This window comes from Schistocerca gregaria, chromosome 8 (assembly GCF_023897955.1).
Source record: "Schistocerca gregaria isolate iqSchGreg1 chromosome 8, iqSchGreg1.2, whole genome shotgun sequence".
Taxonomy (NCBI): domain Eukaryota; kingdom Metazoa; phylum Arthropoda; class Insecta; order Orthoptera; family Acrididae; genus Schistocerca; species Schistocerca gregaria.
In genome coordinates, this window is record NC_064927.1 from 156,174,780 (window position 1) to 156,196,182 (window position 21,403).

At 41.7% G+C, this 21,403-nt stretch overlaps 2 non-coding genes across 2 annotated transcripts; one reads left to right on the forward strand and one right to left on the reverse strand.

Annotated features, from left to right (window-relative positions):
• Positions 1 to 13,263: 13,263 nt before the first annotated feature.
• Trnak-cuu (transfer RNA lysine (anticodon CUU)) lies at positions 13,264 to 13,336 on the reverse strand. The gene has a single exon. It is a non-coding gene; the product is annotated as a tRNA-Lys (tRNA).
• A 6,854-nt stretch (positions 13,337 to 20,190) lies between these two features.
• Trnai-aau (transfer RNA isoleucine (anticodon AAU)) lies at positions 20,191 to 20,264 on the forward strand. Its single transcript has one exon. It is a non-coding gene; the product is annotated as a tRNA-Ile (tRNA).
• The last annotated feature ends 1,139 nt before the right edge of the window (positions 20,265 to 21,403 follow it).

Genomic DNA, 21,403 nt, shown 5'->3' on the forward strand with positions numbered 1-21,403 from the left:
TGTTGTTGTTGTGGTCTTCAGTCCCGAAACTGGTTTGATGCAGCTCTCCATGCTACTCTATCCTGTGCTATTCATCTCCCAGTACCTACTGCAACCTACATCCTTCTGAATCTGCTTAGTGTAGACATCTCTTGGTCTCCCTCTACGATTCTTACCCTCCAATACTAAATTGGTGATCCCTTGATGCCTCAGAACATGTCCTACCAACCGATCCCTTCTTCTGGTCAAGTTGTGCCACAAACTTCTCCTCAATCCTATTCAATACTTCCTCATTAGTTATGTGATCTACCCATCTAGTCTTCAGCATTCTTCTGTAGCACCATATTTCGAAAGCTTCTATTCATGTCCAAACTACTTATCGTCCACGTTTCACCTCCATACATGGCTACACTCCATACAAATACTTTCAGAAATGACTTCCTGACACTTAAATCTATACTCCTATACTCCTTTAATTATAAACATGAAAAGCTTTGACGCTTTTCACATTTTACAATAAATGTAACGACCAGGAAAATAAAATAGATCATAAGCGATGCAATCTGGTTCCATAAAAACTTGTCGCAGCAACAGCTGCGCTTCGTGAACCCGGCTAATAATACACCACCTGACAAAAAAGTGAAGCACCTAGAAGAGGAGCAGGAACGAAATTAAACTTCACGGATTGAGAAGGTATGCGATATTATTCAGTGATAACAAAATAGTCAAATTTGCAAAGAAATTGGGGCACTATGAGCCCCATTATGAATATGACGTTTGCACCCCATGTGGTGATTCCATTGGGAAGGGTGTCATCAAATCGTCGCATCCTCTCGTGAGACAAGCCGGCGCGTAACTGTAGTAGATGGTCCTTGATATCCCAAATACTAGCACTGCGTCAGAGTTAACCCGACAAATGTTCTATCAGGGACTGATGACCTAGAGATATTGATGGCCACGGGACTATCTTAACAGCACACCGTCAGTTCGTAGAGGCACGTGCCATGCGTGGGCGAGCATCGTCCTGTTGAAAAATGCCGCGACGTCACTATCGTATGAGAGATACCACATTAGGATGCAGCACGTCAATGATGTATCATTCGGCCGTCAGAGTTCCCCTCAATCACCTCTTGCCTTGACCTGAAGTCATACCCAATGACTGCCCACACCAAAACGCCACAAGTAGCACATTTTTCCTCTTCAAAACGCTGGAAGATTGGGGCCTCTCCCCATATTGCTGCCGACGATGGTTATCCAGGTTTGGACAGTAATGACATCATAGACATTTGTGTTGTGGTCTTAAAGGCAGCTTACACACAGGATATTAATCCCCTAGTAAAGCTGCTGCTGACCTCCGCCCTGTGGTGTGGTACGACACAGAATGTTGCAAGCAGTCCATTACTCATTCTCGGATGGCAGGCACTCTTATGAAAGGGTTACAATACGGCAATCCTACCTAGTGCTGGTCAGACATGGCTGACTGGAACCATGACGACAAGTATGCCTGCCTTCAAGTTCCAATCTAGTCCAACATTGGACCACTGTCACATTCGAATGCCGCACAGATCTGGATATGGACGATTCGAGCATCTGGCCAAATTGAGCCGCACAGCGAGCCCTCTTCTAAACCCTATCATTTGCTGATAACGCTTACACGAGAAAGAGCATCTCCATATCCTTCACCATGAACAGTTCTCGCCGCTTGTATACCATACCAGGCCATCTTCATCATACACACTATTAAGAACCATTTCTGCCTTTTGTAATGTCTGTGGGATCATGACGAATCGTTCTGACTCCAGTGTAATTATTGTCTTCGAATAAAATGTCATATATGTTCGTCTCATTGCGTTTTCCTTGTAATTACATTCTGTACTGTACTGTATTTCAACGTATAGTCGAAGTTTCATGGAGCTATGTTAGTTGTCAGAGACACTGGAAACAGTAACTACCATAAATTATCTAGCATTAATTTTTCAGAATGACCTCAATTCGAATGACCAAATAAAAAACCATGTAGGAAACACAGATAGCAAGCTGAGATTCTTTCGAAGAATGTTTAGCAAATGTAATTTATCCACAAAAAAAGTGGTTGGCAGACCTCTTCTTAAAAAAGAAGTGGTTGACAGACCTCTTGATCAATCCCTTCTTGGATTTCCTCATTAGTCTGGGGTAGTGGAGCAAAGACAATATGAGTTCAGTCTGTATTGTTGAGAAATTTATTCAGGACGGTGTTGGTAGATGTGGCAACATCACCAGATGGTGTCATGAGTTTCCCCCCCTCCCCTCTTCCCTCATACAACCCCTTCTCCCTCCACTCCCCTCCATTCCTTCACCAGCAAATTGGCGGGAAAAGCTCAGGATGGTGCACATATTAACCCACTGGGTCAAAAAACAATTACATGCTCAAACTAGACTGCTACAGAACATCAATCTAGACGAGTTCAAAAATCAAAAACATCTCTACGCACAGCTACAGATCGAATACACATTACAAAGATCATGACATGGTACACCAACACAGATAAAAGACTCGCCTAAACTCCATCTACAGATCATAAAAATCGCCTAAACGCTACCTATACGGATAATAAAAATCATACACATCTATAATCACTGCTATAGATCCAAAAATATTGCAAATATATCATGCTAACACTCCTAAACTTCACCGACAGATCATAAACATGCACCCTACATACCAGAACTGGAGTTTTATATATAGTGGAAACATATCGGCCCACACCTTTTAAAACGGGCATTAAATGAACTGCCTAGCGCCGTATGCCCAGGTCAGCAGACAGCAAGTGACTAAGCATAATGCCCCAAGTGGCCACACCTCAAACTATTGCAGTGGCTTGTGCTTGGATTGCATGTGAGCGCCACCCAGAGGCGGTAACTGCTAAGTCCTTGCACAGGCAGGTGGTCAGTCGTGGTAGCTCATGGGGAAACATGCAAGCTGGTTTTTAATCCCGGGGCCTTAAGCAGCCTGTCAAGGGCAGTCTGCTTTGTTGATCTGCATAACCGCAGCTCGTAATACCCCAGCAGACTTGTGCTGCAGGCAGCTGGCTTCGTTGTTCACTGGTAGCTCAGGACACCTGCACACGTAAGAGCCACCACCTAAAACACTGACACAGAATGAAACACTGTCAGTCTCTCTCGCAAAGAATACCAAGGATATTTCCCAGAACGAAACAGGCGGTATCTAGGATGTAGAAATTGTCTTCACACAGAGTCTGTCTGTACGTCATTACGCGTCGAAATATTCTTCCTGTGGCCGGCCTTGCAACGGCAGCATTTTCTGTCTTCAAAAAATGGTTAAATGGCTCTAAGCACTATGGGACTTAACATCTGTGGTCATCAGTCCCCTACAACTTAGAACTACTGAAACCTAACTAACCTAAGGACATCACACACATCCATGCAAAGGCAGGATTCGAACTCCGACTGGAGCGGTCGCGCAGTTCCAGACTGAAGCTCCTAGAACCTCTCAGCCACTCCAGCCGGCGACGAATTACGTCACAGCACAGTTATTAACGTGAGTTACAACATATACATTTCTAACATACATCCTCCTGATTTTTAAATTCATATCTCCAAAGCTGTAGTTCTTAATGAATCATCAGTGAAATCGAATTTCGCCGGCCGTGGTGACCGAGCTGTTGTAGGTGCTACAGTCTGGAACGGCGCGACCGCTACGGTCGCAGGTTCGAATCTTGCCTCGGGCATGGATGTGTGTGATGTCCTTAGGTTAGTTAGGTTTAAGTAGTTCTAAGTTCTAGGGGACTGATGACCTCAGAAGTTAAGTCCCATAGCGCTCAGAGCCATTTGAACCATTTGAAATTGAATTTTCCGATCACTGTTATACAGTTATTAAAACAACTGTGTCAGGTACCCAACAGATGCTTATGTCTAAACATAATTTGTTCTACATATCGAAATCTTGTCGCCACAAACCGTCAAGTTTCTTTTTCTATTCTTCTGTAAATTAATCTTGTTAGCAGTTCGGGTGCATGAGATATTAACCTGATTCTGAGATATTTTTCGCACCTCTACATATCGAAATCACGTCGCCAAAGACGGTCAGATTTCTTTTCCTATTCTTTTGTAAATTAATCTTGTCAGCAGATGTTGTTGTTGTTGTTGTTGTCTTTAGTCCTGAGACTGGTTTGATGCAGCTCTCCATGCTACTCTATCCTGTGCAAGCTGCTTCATCTCACAGTACCTACTACAACCTACATCCTTCTGAATCTGCTTAGTGTACTCATCTCTCGGTCTCCCTCTACGATTTTTACCCTCCACACTGCCCTCCAATGCTAAATTTGTGATCCCTTGATGCCTCAAAACATGTCCTACCAACCGATCCCTTCTTGTAGTCAAGTTGTGCCACAAACTTCTCTTCTCCCCAATACTATTCAATACCTCCTCATCAGTTACGTGATCTATCCACCTTATCTTCAGTATTCTTCTGTAGCACCACATTTCGAAAGCTTCTATTCTCTTCTTGTCCAAACTAGTTATCGTCCATGTTTCACTTCCATACATGGCTACACTCCAAACAAATATTTTCAGAAATGACTTCCTGACACTTAAATCTATATTCGATGTTAACAAATTTCTCTTCTTCAGAAACGCTTTCCTTGCCATTGCCAGTCTACATTTTATATCCTCTCTACTTCGACCATCATCAGTTATTTTACTTCCCAAATAGCAAAACTCCTTTACTACTTTAAGTGTCTCATTTCCTAATCTAATTCCCTCAGCATCACCCGATTTAATTTGACTACATTCCATTATCCTCGTTTTGCTTTTGTTGATGTTCATCTTATATCCTCCTTTCAAGACACTGTCAATTCTGCTCAACTGCTCTTCCAAGTCCTTTGCCGTCTCTGACAGAATTACAATGTCATCGGCGAACCTCAAAGTTTTTACTTCGTCTCCATGAATTTTAATACCTACTCCAAATTTTTCTTTTGTTTCCTTTACTGCTTACTCAATATACAGATTGAATAACATCGGGGAGAGGCTACAACCCTGTCTCACTCCTTTCCCAACCACTGCTTCCCTTTCATGCCCCTCGACTCTTATGACTGCCAGCTGGTTTCTGTACAAATTGTAAATAGCCTTTCGCTCCCTGTATTTTACCCCTGCCACCTTTAGAATTTGAAAGAGAGTATTCCAGTCAACATTGTCAAAAGCTTTCTCTAAGTCTACAAATGCTAGAAACGTAGGTTTGCCTTTTCTTAATCTTTCTTCTAAGATAAGTCGTAAGGTCAGTATTGCCTCAGGTGTTCCAACATTTCTACGGAATCCACACTGATCCTCCCCGAGGTCCGCATCTACCAGTTCTTCCATTCGTCTGTAAAGAATTCGCGTTAGTATTTTGCAGCTGTGACTTATTAAACTGATACTTCGGTAATTTTCACATCTGTCAGCACCTGCTTTCTTTGGGATTGGAATTATTATATTCTTCTTGAAGTCTGAGGGTATTTCGCCTGTCTCATACATCTTGCTCACCAGCTGGTAGAGTTTTGTCATGACTGGCTCTCCCAAGGCCGCCAGTAGTTCTAATGGAATGTTGTCTACTCCGGGGGCCTTGTTTCGACTCAGGTCTTTCAGTGCTCTGTCAAACTCTTCACGCAGTATCGTATCTCCCATTTCGTCTTTATCTACATCCTCTTCCATTTCCATAATATTGTCCTCAAGTACACCACCCTTGTATAAACCTTCTATATAGTCCTTCCACCTTTCTGCCTTCCCTTCTTTGCTTAGGACTGGGTTGCCATCTGAGCTCTTGATATTCATACACGTGGTTCTCTTCTCTCCAAAGGTCTCTTTAATTTTCCTGTAGGCAGTATCTATCTTACCCCTAGTGAGATAAGCTTCTACATCCTTACATTTGTCCTCTAGCCATCCCTGTTTAGCCATTTTGCACTTCCTGTCGATCTCATTTTTGAGACGTTTGTATTTGTTTTTGCCTGCTTCATTTACTGCATTTTTATATTTTCTCCTTTTATCAATTAAATTCAATATTTCTTCTGTTACCCAATGATTTCTAGCAGCCCTCGTATTTTTACCTACTTTATCCTCTGCTGCCTTCACTACTTCATCCCTCAGAGCTACCCATTCTTCTTCTACTGTATTTCTTTCCCCTATTCCTGTCAATTGTTCCCTTATGCTCTCCCTGAAACTCTGTACAACCTCTGGTTCTTTCAGTTTATCCAGGTCCCATCTCGTGATTTCTTTGAAACTCTGATGGTACGCTACCAGTCTCACAGATTCTACACACCAACCTGAACAGTTGTTTGGCCACCTTTTCCCCCAAATGATTTAAGAAATTCCGATGGCATGTTATCTAGCCCTTCTGCTTTATTTGTATCTCAAGTCTTCCAGAGTTCGTTTAAATTGTGACTCTAATACTGGATCCCCTTATCGACTCAAGTCTCTTCTTCTATCATGTCATCGGGCAAGTCTTCCCCACACAGAGACCTTCACTGTACTCTATCCATTATTCGCTCTTTCCTCTGCGTGTAACAGATTAATGTTACCGCCCTTGCTTTCTAATTTCATCAAAGGATTTTAGCACTATGGGATTTAACTTCTAAGGTCATCACACACATCCATGCCCGAGGCAGGACTCCAGCCTGCAACCGTAGCGATCGCGCGGTTCCAGACTGAAGCGCCTACAACCGCTCGAACACCCCGGTAGGCATTTATTTCGTCTTTCCATGAATATTTTTATATATTTCCTCAATCAACTCGTCAATCAGTTGAGGTATAGCCACTAATATCAGCACTGCAGTCACCTCATGAGACGTATGTGAGAGAGAGTAATGTGTCTGCTCACAACGATTTGAAGAAGCAGTAAAGATATCACCTCTCAGCTTACGTTTTGTCAGAGTATCACTCACCCTCCTTATCACACGTATTTTCCAGTCTTCGATACAGCGATATATACCCCTCCAACCAAGTTAAGGACCCCTACTAAATCTCTCGAAATCCCATCACATTGTGACAGCACTGTTCCATTAGATGGCTCACTGGCCCTTTACTCATCAGTGATTATGTAAAGAGCTATCACAACAACAAAAAATAGCACATTAATATTCAGTGAGAAATTCATCACCAGGTGGATGCTTAAAGCCAGATATTTTTTTACGATTGGTGCTGGTTCTAGTGATTTGTAGTCTAATAACACAATAGAACGGTAGCAGGTCTCTTCGGCCATTTTACACAATACATTTACGTACAATCGGCTCCAACGCCCACAAATCCTCAATGATCTGCAAATCGCTAGAGCTTACTGGAATCGCAACCTCGCTACACAAAGGAGCCCATAGCTAAATAAATGTTCCTGAAAGCTCTGCACGGCAAGATGATGTTCATGGATTCGTTTCATAATCTGTAAACTCCATCACTTTGTATTACGCATTAATGCAGGTAATTCTTAAAAAATGTGTATGTTGCTGGCTTATATAATAAGTATTACAGTCTTGCGCAATACTGACTTTAGTAATGATCTTATAATAACTAGCCATCTGCTTCGTATTTACCCCTCAGAAAATTTCATTTTACACCAAGTTGGTAACTACTGTTTTAAGACAATGCAAGCACGACGACCCTGTTTCGTATTTTCAATTGGCGCATTGCACCCTGTTGAGACTTTTACTTTCTGAACTGAAACAGAGGGTAAGTTCCCAGCAGTAATTCCACTATGTGTTAGCGAAATGTGTAACATTGTAACTGCTTTAATGTGTTAATCATGTCTGTTAAGCAACGCTTTAGATCAAAATTAAAAAACTTTGCTTGGACGAAGTGATTTTAATTACATTTTAAACAAAATTGAATGGAAACCACCAAGCAGAAGGAAGCGCGAGAGACCATAACGTCCTTGGAAAGACCGTACTTGCGAAATAACAAAGCACTCAGCCCTCCCTAGAAGGATGCTTTCAATAGAGACGCTTGGCAGAAGATAACAGGAATGCAGCAAACTGTTGTTATTAATTGATAGCGAATTGTTCATAAAGTAATTCCGCCTAAACTATATCACGTTAATATTACTTATTGTTAACTAAAAGTTTACTTGAAGAACGTCTTAGCAAACTATGAGAAGCCGTTGGAAGAAAAATACTGTCTTTCCTATTAGTTCATTTCAAACTGCAGTGTGACAATGGAGACGTGCAGAATATACAATCGAGTATCTGACTAGATACAACGCATGTATTATACGTTCACCCACAATGTTTCAGAAATTTGTGCAATAATGGTTTATTGAGTAACTTGAATTCCAAATCTCTGCTCAGAAAGGAATGCTAGTTGTTAAAATCAGTGCAGTAAGTAATCTTTACTTCGTCCAGTTAAAAACGCCAGTACCTACTCGTGATAGTTAAGGAGCAGTCATTAGCTGGGTGGCCTTATTTCAGTGAGCGCATGCCTCTACCATCGATAACCACCTCCGCCTTGTTGCTAATGTCAGCCACACTGTCTTAAAACAAACTGGAGGAGGCGTCACTGTCTACTCCTTGCTTACGTGGCGATGTCCTCCCAAGGCACGTTGTCTGTCGCATCGCCACTTGTTCGATGAGTAATAGCGGGAATCGTGGCTCTGGTTTCTGGAAGCGCCGTGAACTTTACCACGTGTTTACAATACGCTGAGTGCGGAGTGAGACATCGCGTAATGATTCACAACAGGGGCCAGGGGGGACAAGCTGCATCAACTTTGCCGGCGGCTCTCTACACTTCCGAAAGCTCCTACACGCTATACCAAGTGGTCGTACGTCGCCATGGCTTCCCACTGCAGAGAACGGCCGTCGTACTGCGAACTGCCGTTTCTGCCTGTAGTGACCTGTGTTCATTTATCTGTTTGCCGTGTGGCAAACTAAGATCTGAAAGTTCTCAAATTACAAATACAAAATGAAAAAAAGGAAAAATTAAAGGTAACAAATTTTACAAGGAAAAGTTACAAATCACACATTCAATAACAAAAAAATTAATAAAAATCACAAATTTTACGAAATAGCTTCGACACATCATTTTACATACACAGATCTACTTATATCAACGTTGGAGGTATTTATGGCAGAATAGAGACCAGATTCATACCAGAGTAATCAGGATTTATTTCTGGCATAATATGTTCTGGCTAAATAGTCAGTCTTTTAACGGAAGCAGATAAATGAAGCTACTTTTATACATCTCTTGGCTACATATAAGACTGTCAACCACCAACAGCTGTTCGTTAAATTTTGTAACATGGCTGACGACTTCCAATGACAAAATTAATGGACTGTTTCCTTCAAAATAGACGTTTCAATGTGATGCTACAAAAGAGGCATAGCCGCTGGAGAAGGCAAAAGAATGGCCTATCCCAAGACAGGGTCCTGTCACCAATTTTATATAACATCTGTACAAACGACAAGCCTATAAGCGCTGAGACGAGACGGTTTATATATGCCGATAGTGCAGTGGCCGCACAAGGAAAATCGTTTGAAGAAGTGGGAGAGAAACTGATGCGGAGTCTCACCAGAGTGAAATGTGGAGCCAGATTTCGCGCTTTTTCCTGGTCATTATGGCTGTGGTTTTCACCTTGCTACCTGCATGGTCGTACACTGCAGCACGGGAGTCCAGAATCCGTTGACCTACAGACTTCCTTCTCCTTGTTAGAACTATTGCAACGTTTGTGACTTTCTATGGCTTCTCTGAACAAACATGCGTGGTAGCTTTCCTCCACAGGGAGAACCTGCTTCTCGGCGAATTTTGTCATGTGTTCGGTCTTAAAGAGCGCGTGATCCATCACAATCGATTTCTCCACCTCTCCCAACCTGCAATAACATTTACGTTCGATGATTCTACTACTGTGGATCGTCCAATCAGTGCAATACAGACTTTTCTACATGTACATGATTTGCCATATGTTTCCGACCTTGCGTTTGGACCCCTGTTGACCTTTTCCGATCTGAGGCACACTTCGATACTCATGGTCGGTTTGTAATTAGCCTTTACGTCGTGTTTTCGCAATATACGGCCGATTCTTTCTAACAGCTTACTTTTTTGGTTCAAATGGCTCTGAGCACTATGGGACTTAACATCTATGGTCATCAGTCCCCTAGAACTTAGAACTACTTAAACGTAACTAATCTAAGGACAGCACACATCCAGTCATCACGAGGCTGAGGAAATCCCTGACCCCGCCGAGAATCGAACCCGGGCGTAGGAAGGGAGAACGCTACCGCAGCTTACTTTTTTATCCTATGCTGTAATAAGTTATAATCATTTTCGAGACTTTCTGCACAAGTTAGCACCACATGCAACGGCAGGTATCTGTTTTTGTTCCTAATAATGCAAGCTATGATAAAAATCTGAAACAGTCATTCGTTTATTTTTCTCACTTATCGAAAACAACGGGACAATCATCTTGGTTACACAGTCAGTTCCAATATTACGCGGCCTAAGTCGGTAGTAGCCAAACATTTTATTTCAACTTTACGGTGGAGACACTTTTTTTCTGTGCTATGATTAGTAAGAGTCAACTGTGGGAGGTATTCTTCTAGTGCCTTTATTATGTTATCCCCAGAGAATGATTTAAAAATCAAGATGCACAGCATCTGTTAGTGTTTAGTACAGTGAAATAAAATTTCACCAAACGTTATCTTCACATATTACGTAGAAGAAAAATAATACCTTAAAAAAGTTCTTATAGATAGTTGGGGGCTTACAGTTTTCGAGAGAGCTTCAAGTAATGGTCTGAGTCCATGTCACGGTATTAAGTGCGTTCTATGGCCTCGCTGAAAGGAAAACATTTCAACTGAGAACGCTGCTTCACGGGCATAGTAGTTTTTTCCAGGTGGTGATTTCATCTTCCAAGGTCATGCTCCCAGTCATAAAGCTCTAGGTCAGCAGGGTGAACAGGGCATGATATGAGACATCTTGTCAAGTCTCCGAAACCGGCAGATTTTAGTATTATCGATGAACTATGTGATCTGTGCTCAGACAGCATTTCTGTGTTTGTTACCCTCCACATCTTTTAATGAATGGAATTCAGAAAAATCGCTATGAAATTCGATTGACCATCCTTGAGAAAATATACCCATCATGACCAGGAAAAAATCAGATCGTTCTACGAAAGCAGTTCATCTGTCTCTGCAGAATGTGCATGTATCGTAAACACTGAAACTGTGCGTGTTGCTTTATGGAGTTGTGGTAACGTGGAAACCACTGTCATCAATAGCAAAATCGCAGATGACTAAGTATGGTGCACTACCAGTTGTATTGCCGAAAACAGATGAAACATGAACAGTCACATGTGCTGTTAAGTATCTTTAACGGCAACCAGTTGATGAAGATTTAACATGTATGGGTAAATCGAAGAAAGCAAGACAGTTTGATTTGCTCAAAGCGATTTCTCAAAATATGTACGTTGTTTCAAAAAGAATGTACTATTTCGGACGCAAATATTTATTAAAAGGTACGACATACAACTATGAAACTTGGAAGATAAATTTAGAAATCTTTCGAGTTTAGATTATCAACGTTCAATATGTCCTCCACAGGCGACAGGAATAATACCACATCGATACTCGGATTCCTTCCACATTCGGGTAAACCGAGCGAGGTGGCGCAGTGGTTAGCACACTGGACGACGCTTCAAAACCGCGTCCGGCCATCCTAATTTACGTTTTCCGTTACCTCCCTAAAACCGCTTCAAGCATATGCCGGAATGGTTCCGTTGACAGGGCACGGCAGACTTTCTTCTCCGTCCTTCCTTAATCCCAAGGGGCCGATGACGTTGCTCTTTGGTCCCTTTCCCCAAATCAACCAACCAACCACATTCGCGTAAGCACGTCCAACGACTCTGATGTTTCGGTAGTACAGATTCGGTTCTTCAAGTCTTCTACGTTCTGTGGTAGTGCTGTTGCACAAGCGTTGTCCTTCATGAATCTAAACTGGAAGAAGTCACAGCGCGTCAAATCCGGTGACTGCCAACTGAGGAAGTACTAAGTCGCCGGTCGTTTGACGAGCAGTCCAACGGCTTGGAAGAAATCCATTCAGACAATCGCGCACTAGGGGACTCCGGTGAGAGGATGCTCCGTCTTGCTTTTAAATGAAGTTGTCCTCGTTCTGCCTCGGAAACAAACAGTTTTGTAACGTAGTAATATACTGCTGACCGTTAACGGTGTTTCCATTTCCTTCCTATGCACATGCTGTGTATGGAAACTGTCTAAATCATCTGCGAAAGTTCCATCCATCCGGAGAACCAGTTTGGTACGTCAACCGGAAACGTCTTCGCACTGTAATTACTGAAGTACACTTCGCAAACTCGAGAACATCAAATGATTTCTGCCGCGGAGTAGCCAGTTTGCAATATGTGCTGGCCGCGGTGGTCTAGCGGTTCTAGGCGCGCAGTCCGGAAGCGCGCGACTGCTACGGTCGCAGGTTCGAATCCTGCCTCGGGCATGGATGTGTGTGATGTCCTTAGGTTAGTTAGGTTTAAGTAGTTCTAAGTTCTAGGGGACTGATGACCAGAGTAGTTAAGTCCCATAGTGCTTACAGCCATTTGAACCATTATTTTGCAATATGTGCCGAGAACCAAGCAAACAGAAGACAAACGACATCTAGCGGCAATGAAAACAAATTACACCCTGTACTCGTTCGTCCAACAACTAAGCCGTGGTGCACTAACTGACAGTTTCGACAATATAGTACTTTGTAATATGTATATTCTTTTTTGAAACACCCTGTGTTTACAGTTTGTCTACTCGCTTAAAGTTGCTCCAAAACTGTTCTCAGCCAATCTCTTCTCTTTCTACTTTTACTGAAAGAATAAACCCTTCTACACATTTTCTAATGTTCATCTCAGTACATCATCGCGTGCATGTGCTTTCTGATTCTTATTTCTGGAATAATGACCACAGCAGTTGAGTCCCATAGTGCTCAGAGCCATTTGAACCATTTGAACGTCTTATCGTCAGCATGCTAACAGTACATCGGAAAAGTCAATAACAGAAGCAGATATGGCACTATTGAGCGGCTTTTATTGGAATATAAAAGTTTACAGATGTTAATTTGCGTTCCCAGTAAATGTAGTAGCTCCCAAACTGCCTTTCACTTTCTCCCCTGAGTCATCCTCTCCACAGCAGAGATCAACGGGCGATAGTTGGCAGTCTGCCTCAAGAGCATTGCGTGAAATGAAAATGGACTTTGGTTTTCTCAGCAGACCTTATTCCGACCCATACCTTTCTAGTAGAGGCATTGCGACAAATTTTTCTTCGCGAGGTTAAAATTTTACGCCCAACGTGGGGCTCGAACCCACGACCCTGAGATTAAGAGTCTCATGCTCTACCGACTGAGCTAGCCGGGCTACATTTGTTAGTGATAACATTACAGTTATTAATACTTAAGATACCAGACTTCGCCTGCATACAACTGTCGTTCTTCTCATAGATAAGAGTTATTTCTTTTACGTCCTGTTTGTTCTATTGGGCGCAATATCAAGTTAAATGTTTCTCAAATGACTCAACTTACGTTCACTATCACACTCTCCTCCGTCCATCAAACTTTCACACCGTATTCCCTTCGCGACGGCGGACAACTGAAATTACGTAACTGCCCTTGGTTATCCACTACACCTATTATATAGATTCTGAAAAATAATAAAGTAAGTAGAATAAGCAGCAGGGACTGTAAGCCTCACCACACAATTTCATATCGAGCGATGCCAATTAATTAATAGCAATAATATTTTGGCTTATTTAACGAATACTTTCCGATAAACCAAAGCTAGCATAGCATTTCGGGCCAGGAGAGAGTTTTAATATTTCTTCAGGATGTGTAATCCTCAAGCATTAGAACCACTTTAAACCGGGGACAATCGTTGATAGCATTATGGTATCACGTATGATGAAAGAATGTCGTTAATGCACAATTAATCGATATCGGAGCGACATTGTCTTTTATTCGATAACAGCACTACGTAACAGCAATTTCACACATAAAATTTATATGTGACTATATTTAATGTTACTGGACAGACAGTCTTCAATGGAAATTATAAGATTTAATATCATTTCAGTCCTCGCAGCATAACACCAGGGATGAACCCTGGAGGCGCGGCTAGTGCATTGTTCCAGACGTAAAGCAACCTACCGTTCCGTTATGACAGCGAACCATTTAGAACTACAGTTAAGACGGAGAATGACATGAAATCGTCTACTTACCCGTTTGCACCTAGCAAAAATTTGAAGTATTTATTGAAAGCATAGGTGTCTTAGTATTTCGATCTGAAATTCTAAAGAGACCAATTGATTCCTCTCTGATACTCACTTTCTTCCTTATATAGACCTACTGCATTTACAGATGTCATCGCCTCTACTAACAATGAAAACATCACCCACTTAACGTCATATTTTAAGAAGAAAAAAAGCACTGTTGTAATGTTCAAATGGCTCTGAACACTATGGGACTTAACTGCTGTGGTCATCAGTCCCCTGAAACTTAGAACTATTTAAACCCAACTAACCTAAGGATATCACACACATCTATGCCCGAGGTAGGATTCGAACCTGCGACCGTAGCTGTGGCGCGGTTCCAGACTGTAGCGCCTAGATCCACTCGGCCACCCCTGCCGGCACTGTTGTAAGATATCATCCCAAGTAATCGATTGTGTGTGAAAATCTGGGCCATAATATAAATTTTACGCAGATACGACTTGAGCGTTCCGCTTTTAAACATGCGCGCCAACCGGTTGTCTGGTACTCGCCTCGCCCAACTGCAATCGCTTAACGCACATGCGCGAAGTACTGAACTGTGCATTGCAGTAAGAGGTTTACGCATTACAATTTTGACGTTGGTACCATGCTTTGTTCATTGTGTCACCGTCGGCGGTTTCTAACATGTGGTTTGTGCCAGATATCTCTCGGCTTTCAACATTTTTATCACGGAGGGAAAGAAAGGAGGTAGACGCCCCTACAGACTTAGGCTGCAAGTTGTTTTGAAACCGGAGTGGGCGGAGAATGCCGTTATCTCATTTAGGACATCAGAAGACTATTGTTGACCATTGCTTCTTCTTCTTCTTCTTCTTCATTATTTCTGTCGTGTGAACGCTACAGCTGTTTTAAACACTAAAAATTAGATTGCTTACATGAATAATATAATGTCAGGAAGGCAATTTCGAATGTTTTTCTCTTCTTGAATACGTGTAGTTCTTTTAGCAATGCGACACATTAGGCCTCGTTCATGTAACTTGTTCTTTGCTGATATTTTTAGAGTAACCAACTAGGGAAGGAAACGACTTGAAAAGGGTGCTTTCGTAATGCATGTAATTCTACTTTTACTGTGCTTGTATCGATAGAAAATGAAGCTGGAACTTCGAAACCAGTGCTTGTTTTCTTACTGCTACTGTTTCCAGCTTTCAATTCGTATGCACATCATTTTAATGTTCACGATTGCAAAAAATTCTAGGCGCTTCGGGGCGGAACCGCGCTGCTGCCACGGTTGCAGGTTCGAATCCTGCCTCGGGCACGTGTGTGTGTGATGTCCTCAGGTTAGTTAGGTTTAAGTAGTTCTAAGTCTAGGGGACTCATGACCACAGATGTTAAGTCCCATAGTGCTTAGAGTCATTTGAACTATTTGAATCATAAACGTATGCAATAAAGAAGGAAACAATTCATGCTATTATACCTTGTATGTGTCTACCAAAGTAAACTATTACTTAAATATCAAACAAATAAACTGCATAGAAATAAACCTCCATAAAGATAGAGTATGTTTTTTTAGACTGTCAGTGCATTAGTCTCACTGTAGTTTACATGTCTCCTCACTTTGAAATCTTACCTATGTTGTGTCATTCAATGTGTGACCGATACCAGCGATTTACGGAGTAAGAAAGCTGTATAATACTATAAATGCGATTTAATGAAACGTCTCAAACGCTTATTCGTCGCACAATGGACATTTTGCTTTATGATGCATGTACGTTTTTTTTTAATAATATTAGGCTGACCTATGTAACATATAGGCCTGCCTTTCCAACAATAGCCAATTTATTTCTTTTGCCAGAATATTTCTCGCCAGTAGCCCGGTCACTTTTTCAGGAATAACGAAACACGATTGGAATGTACGTCTACTTTGATCATCTGCTTCATTTTACTTTTGAATTTCATTTTGAGGTTTTCAAAGTATGTAAGTCTATACCATGCTTTGTAATATGTCAAGAGTCGGTTAGTCGGTTAGTTAGTTGCATGGTCCATGTACCATTTGCACGACAAATCTTAATTTTGTGAACCGAGTAATTTTATATGATCATCAATATTTTTTTGGAAATATTTCTCCACACTGATCACAATAAGTTTCTTTATTTTTTATTTAGACGACAGATATCAGTCAGTATTTTCCTACCCATCACCAATTACATACAACAATAATAGATAGTCTTCCGCATAACAGGAGGAGTTGTCAAAGAGAAACGGTTTCAGTTTAGTTCCAAATTTTACTTTGCACTGTGTCAGGCATTTCATATAATTTGCTAACTCGTGGAAAGTTTTGGTTGCAGCTGTGTGAAAAAACACTGTTTGTGCTACAGACAACTCCAATGCGGCGTAATGAATGTCATTGTTTTCTCCTGGCGTTGTAATTATCTTCCTGTTAAAGGGTAGTTCATTATTTAAGACAAACTTCATGCGGGAATAGCTATACTGTGGAGCGGATGGATTGCTAATCACACGTCGAGCGGCAGCCAGGGAGGCAAGACGAAAAGGTCGCTCACGTAAGTATACGGCCAAAGCGTTCTTCAGAAAAGAAACAAGCGGCGCGCGCGCGTCATACACACACACACACACACACACACACACACACACACACACACACACACACACACACCACGACCGCTATCTCCGGCTCTTCTAGCCAGAGTATTTATAAAGGCGGCCACGTCGCACGTCTTGTGAGCGGACGAGACTTTTAAGAAAAAGACGCTCGAATGTATAGGCGTTTCTGATTTGGAAGGCAATGAAAAATACAGGAAACACTAATCGTAAACAGCACCAAGCACTATTCATACGTACAAAGGAAAATATTGCTTTAATGGCTGCACTTACGAATGAAAGGTGATTTTTTTTTAAATTTCAGCTTACGATGGGATGGATTAGCACACCAGTAAGTACTCACTCAAGCTGTCATTTCCGATTAAACAACTACGTCTCCACACAATCAAAACACCAGACATTATTTGGGATCCGACTAAAAAAAAGTCGATAGATATGCCCAATGGTCGAAACTGAGAACGTGTTTCTAAGAGTGACATCACAGGGCAGTGTCACGACGGTGAGCCACGGAGGTATAATTGCAGTGAACCAAATGTTTTGGGCTATGTAAGATGAAGGACGTCGGCTACAAGTTTGTGACGTAATCAGAAGTCATGATTTTTATGGTGTGGTTCACGTATACAGTATAAACAAATAAAACAAATGTATGTGTCATTACAGAAATAGCGTTGCGCTGCTCAATTATCATCATCGATGTTGTCCATTTTTTTATTGTACAACTAACACTGTTTACGGACGTAAATCTGCAGCAGCTGCGCGGTTGTTCAACGTTATGGGAATGGTTAAACTGTAAACCGAAAATCAGTAAATTCTTCAGTTGCTTAGGTGTATCCATTTTAATGTTGAAGCGTGTATTGTGGGATTATTGTTAAAATATGAGTAATATTGAACGTCTGTGTTCGTAAGGCAGACATATTACGTTATCATATTATTCACTTACTTTTCGCATAGATCAACATCCGTTTCTCAAATAAGATTTTGATATACGTTGGACAGACGTGGCACCTTCCCCACCTCCTCTGCCCTCGCCTTCGACATCACGTGAGTGGAAGGGTTCTCCTGTACAGTGCTTCGGGCTCAGACATAAGGCGGCTGTAGTGGGAGCGCGAACGTTTAAAAGCTGTACATCCATAAGGTCATAACTGCATACAAATTTTCGGGCGGGATCGATTGATGGGGTTGTCTTGAAAGTGTTCTTCTATCTTCATAAAACGTGATTTCAAGTTGGTGATGTTTCCTGGTAAGACGTACTTAAATTTTTCTTCTGATGCACTGCACCGACTTTTGTAAAACAAGTCATCTATTAACTCTTTTAGGCGGGATTAGAAATTAAATTCCTGGTAGCTTAAAACTGTGCGTCGGACCAGGAGTCAAACCCAGGACCTCTGCCTTTTATGTGCAACTGTGAAGACCGGTACTGAGACGTGTTTGGGTAGCACACGTGCTAGAGAGCACCTGCAGGCGAAAGGCTTCGGGTTCATCCAGGTCCGGCACATTGTTTTAATCAACGTGGAAATTTCAAATCAGCGCACACTCCGCTGCAGAGTGAATAATTCGTTCAAGGCTAGAGATATTCGTACTGACATTTACCGAAGATTCTGTTAGTTGGAACATATTTCTTCCTTCAGTCTTCTTCAGGTCGCCACATTCATATCGCTAAAATACCTTGCACGATCGTACAGAGTATTGGAAACTGTAAGCAGCGGGAGTTCAGGACCACTAGTGTGAAACACAAGTTGCTTTATTACATGACGTCATGCAAACATGTGAAAAGGTACATGCTGTCTCATTAGGTTTCCGAAAAATATACCACACTGTCGACGAATAACAAGATACAGCCATGCATAATGTCGTCGCATACACGTAATCGATTCAAAGAATTTTAGCTAACAAAACCCAGTACTTTATACTGTACTGAGAATGACAGGACCACTAATGTTCTCAGTGTGTACAAACCATTTATCAAGAGCAACATGACTACAGACGTGTTAACTGACGATGCTGATGTTACGGGAAAATATCGTTGTTATACGATCGTTAGGAAGTGCTGCAAGCTTTTACGTGGTTTCCACTTGATGTAACGAAAGGCAAGTCTTAAGTGTGTATAAGTGGAAGATAATGTATATAACAGGGATAGATACACCGATAATATCTGATTAGAAGATTGGTGGCGAACATCTGGAGTAATTCACATCGTTTAAATATGTACGGGTTACATAAAACAATATGAAATATGTCGAAAGGGTATTGTCAGTATTAGAGATGGAAAATGGTAGTTTTAGATTTATTGGACTAGTTTTCCCCATTGGCAAAACACCTTTGTGGGCATGTTTATTATTCTGACAAAACATGATATCCTTTCGTTTCCAATGCAGACCAATTTCCATGTTTTATTTTTCGCCCAGTGATCGTGAATCCTGACGAAGCTTTACCTAGTTATTGCCTTTACAAGGTAATATCCTAAGAGAATGCAGTTTCTACCCGAGAAAACACCTCCTCTACCGCAGATGATATGGACTGCGCAATTTTGGCGGGCATGAACCGAGTTCTGTCCACCGCTTTGACTGCTGTTTCACTTCTGCAATAAGATAGACGACCAATGTCGTTCTCACAACAACTAACCAGAACACAAAATGAAATTATTTCATTTAAAAAGATCGAAACTTTGGTGATATATTCGGTTTTGCATGCATTATAGAAGCCTCGCTAAGAGACAACTAGAAGAAAGCTGACATAAGGCCGGAAACCACACGAACTCATCTACTTAGTTAAGAACTTGATCTATCGACTATCGCTGAAGATTAAAACCTGTGGTAGCAGCAGAAGATAAGATGTTACACACATGGCTGCTGAGGTTGCCCAGATATTTGTGGATATTTTCTGCACGGTCTTCCCGTCAGCAAATTATGCGGTCGTCACTGATAACAGACGAAGAAGATAAATAGCAATTCTGGATTAAACGCCTTGGAAAAGTCATCCTGAATTAAACAGTAACAAATACGTGTTACTTTTGTTTTTGGAGCTTTTAACACTATTTATTTATCGACCTTATAAAGAGAGGTGAAAGTACTACATAACTGTTTACAACAAATATATACACTTTAACATAGATAAACACACTCTCTAGTTCATAATGAGTTTACATTCATAAGCCTATGTTTGGAATCCAGTCAGATAAACTGTGAAGGCCTCCACTGTCCGGCATGCACCGAGGAAACAGTCAGATGTTATGTGATGTACTGTGTCCACGTCTTCGCCGCAGTCACATCAAGGAAAGGATTCCCCTACCTTTGGTGCAGCAATGCTTCGCAATTGTGTTTAAAATGTTATTTTATCTCTGACAAAGTAGCGGTCAGATTCTGTTTAAACGTACTACAGCTTTCTAAACAGGTGGGGCCCGTTAGCTCAGTTGGTTAGAGCGTCGTGCTAATAACGCGAAGGTCGTGGGTTCGATCCCCCCACGGGCCACTGTTTTACCAATCTATTACAAAATACGCGACAATAACTTAAACGGTCCAGTAACTCGAAATTTCTCCTCACTCACACTGCATGTTGGTTTCGTGCAGGAACTGGCGGCGATCAATCTTTTGAATTTTTCTTCCTTTTTATAAGATGTTGATTACATAACGCATTGTTTCTAACGATTGACGAATGTGTCCTATCAATTGGCACTTTATGTTATGAAGTATGAAATAAAAACTTACTTACGTACTATGTATTTCGCTCAAAAAACAAAAAACGCTGCTTCCTCTGTGTAACATGAATTGCGCAATCTTAATTTAAATCGTGTTTTAATAAGGGTGTCCGTTACTTCACGTATCTTTTCAGCCTGTTTATTTCTCTATTTCATTATTCTCCACCCAAGGTCAATACGGTATGCTTAATATTTTCATCCCTCCCCCATGAACCATGGATCTTGCCGTTGGTGGGGAGGCTTGCGTGCCTCAGCGATACAGATGGCCGTACCGTAGGTGCAACCACAACGGAGGGTTATCTGTTGATAGCCCAGACAAACGTGTGGTTCCTGAAGAGGGGCAGCAGCCTTTTCAGTAGTTGCAGGGGCAACAGTCTGGATGATCGACTGATCTGGCCTTGCAACATTAACCAAAACGGCCTTGCTGTGCTGGTACTGCGAACGGCTGAAATCAAGGGGAAACTACAGCCGTAATTTTTCCCGAGGACATGCAGCTTTACTGTATGATTAAATGATGATTGAGTCCTCTTGGGTAAAATATTCTGGAGGTAAAATAGTCCCCCCATTCGGATCTCCGGGCGGGGACTACTCAAGAGGCTGTCGTTATCAGGAGAAAGAAAACTGGCGTTCTACGGATCGGAGCGTGGAATGTCAGATCCCTTAATCGGGCAGGTAGGTTAGAAAATTTAAAAAGGGAAATGGATAGGTTAAAGTTAGATATAGTGGGAATTAGTGAAGTTCGGTGGCAGGAGGAACAAGACTTCTGGTCAGGTGACTGCAGGGTTATAAACACAAAATCAAACAGGGGTAATGCAGGAGTAGGTTTAATAATGAATAGGAAAATAGGAATGCGGATAAGCTACTACAAACAGCATAGTGAACGCATTATTGTGGCCAAGATAGATACGAAGCC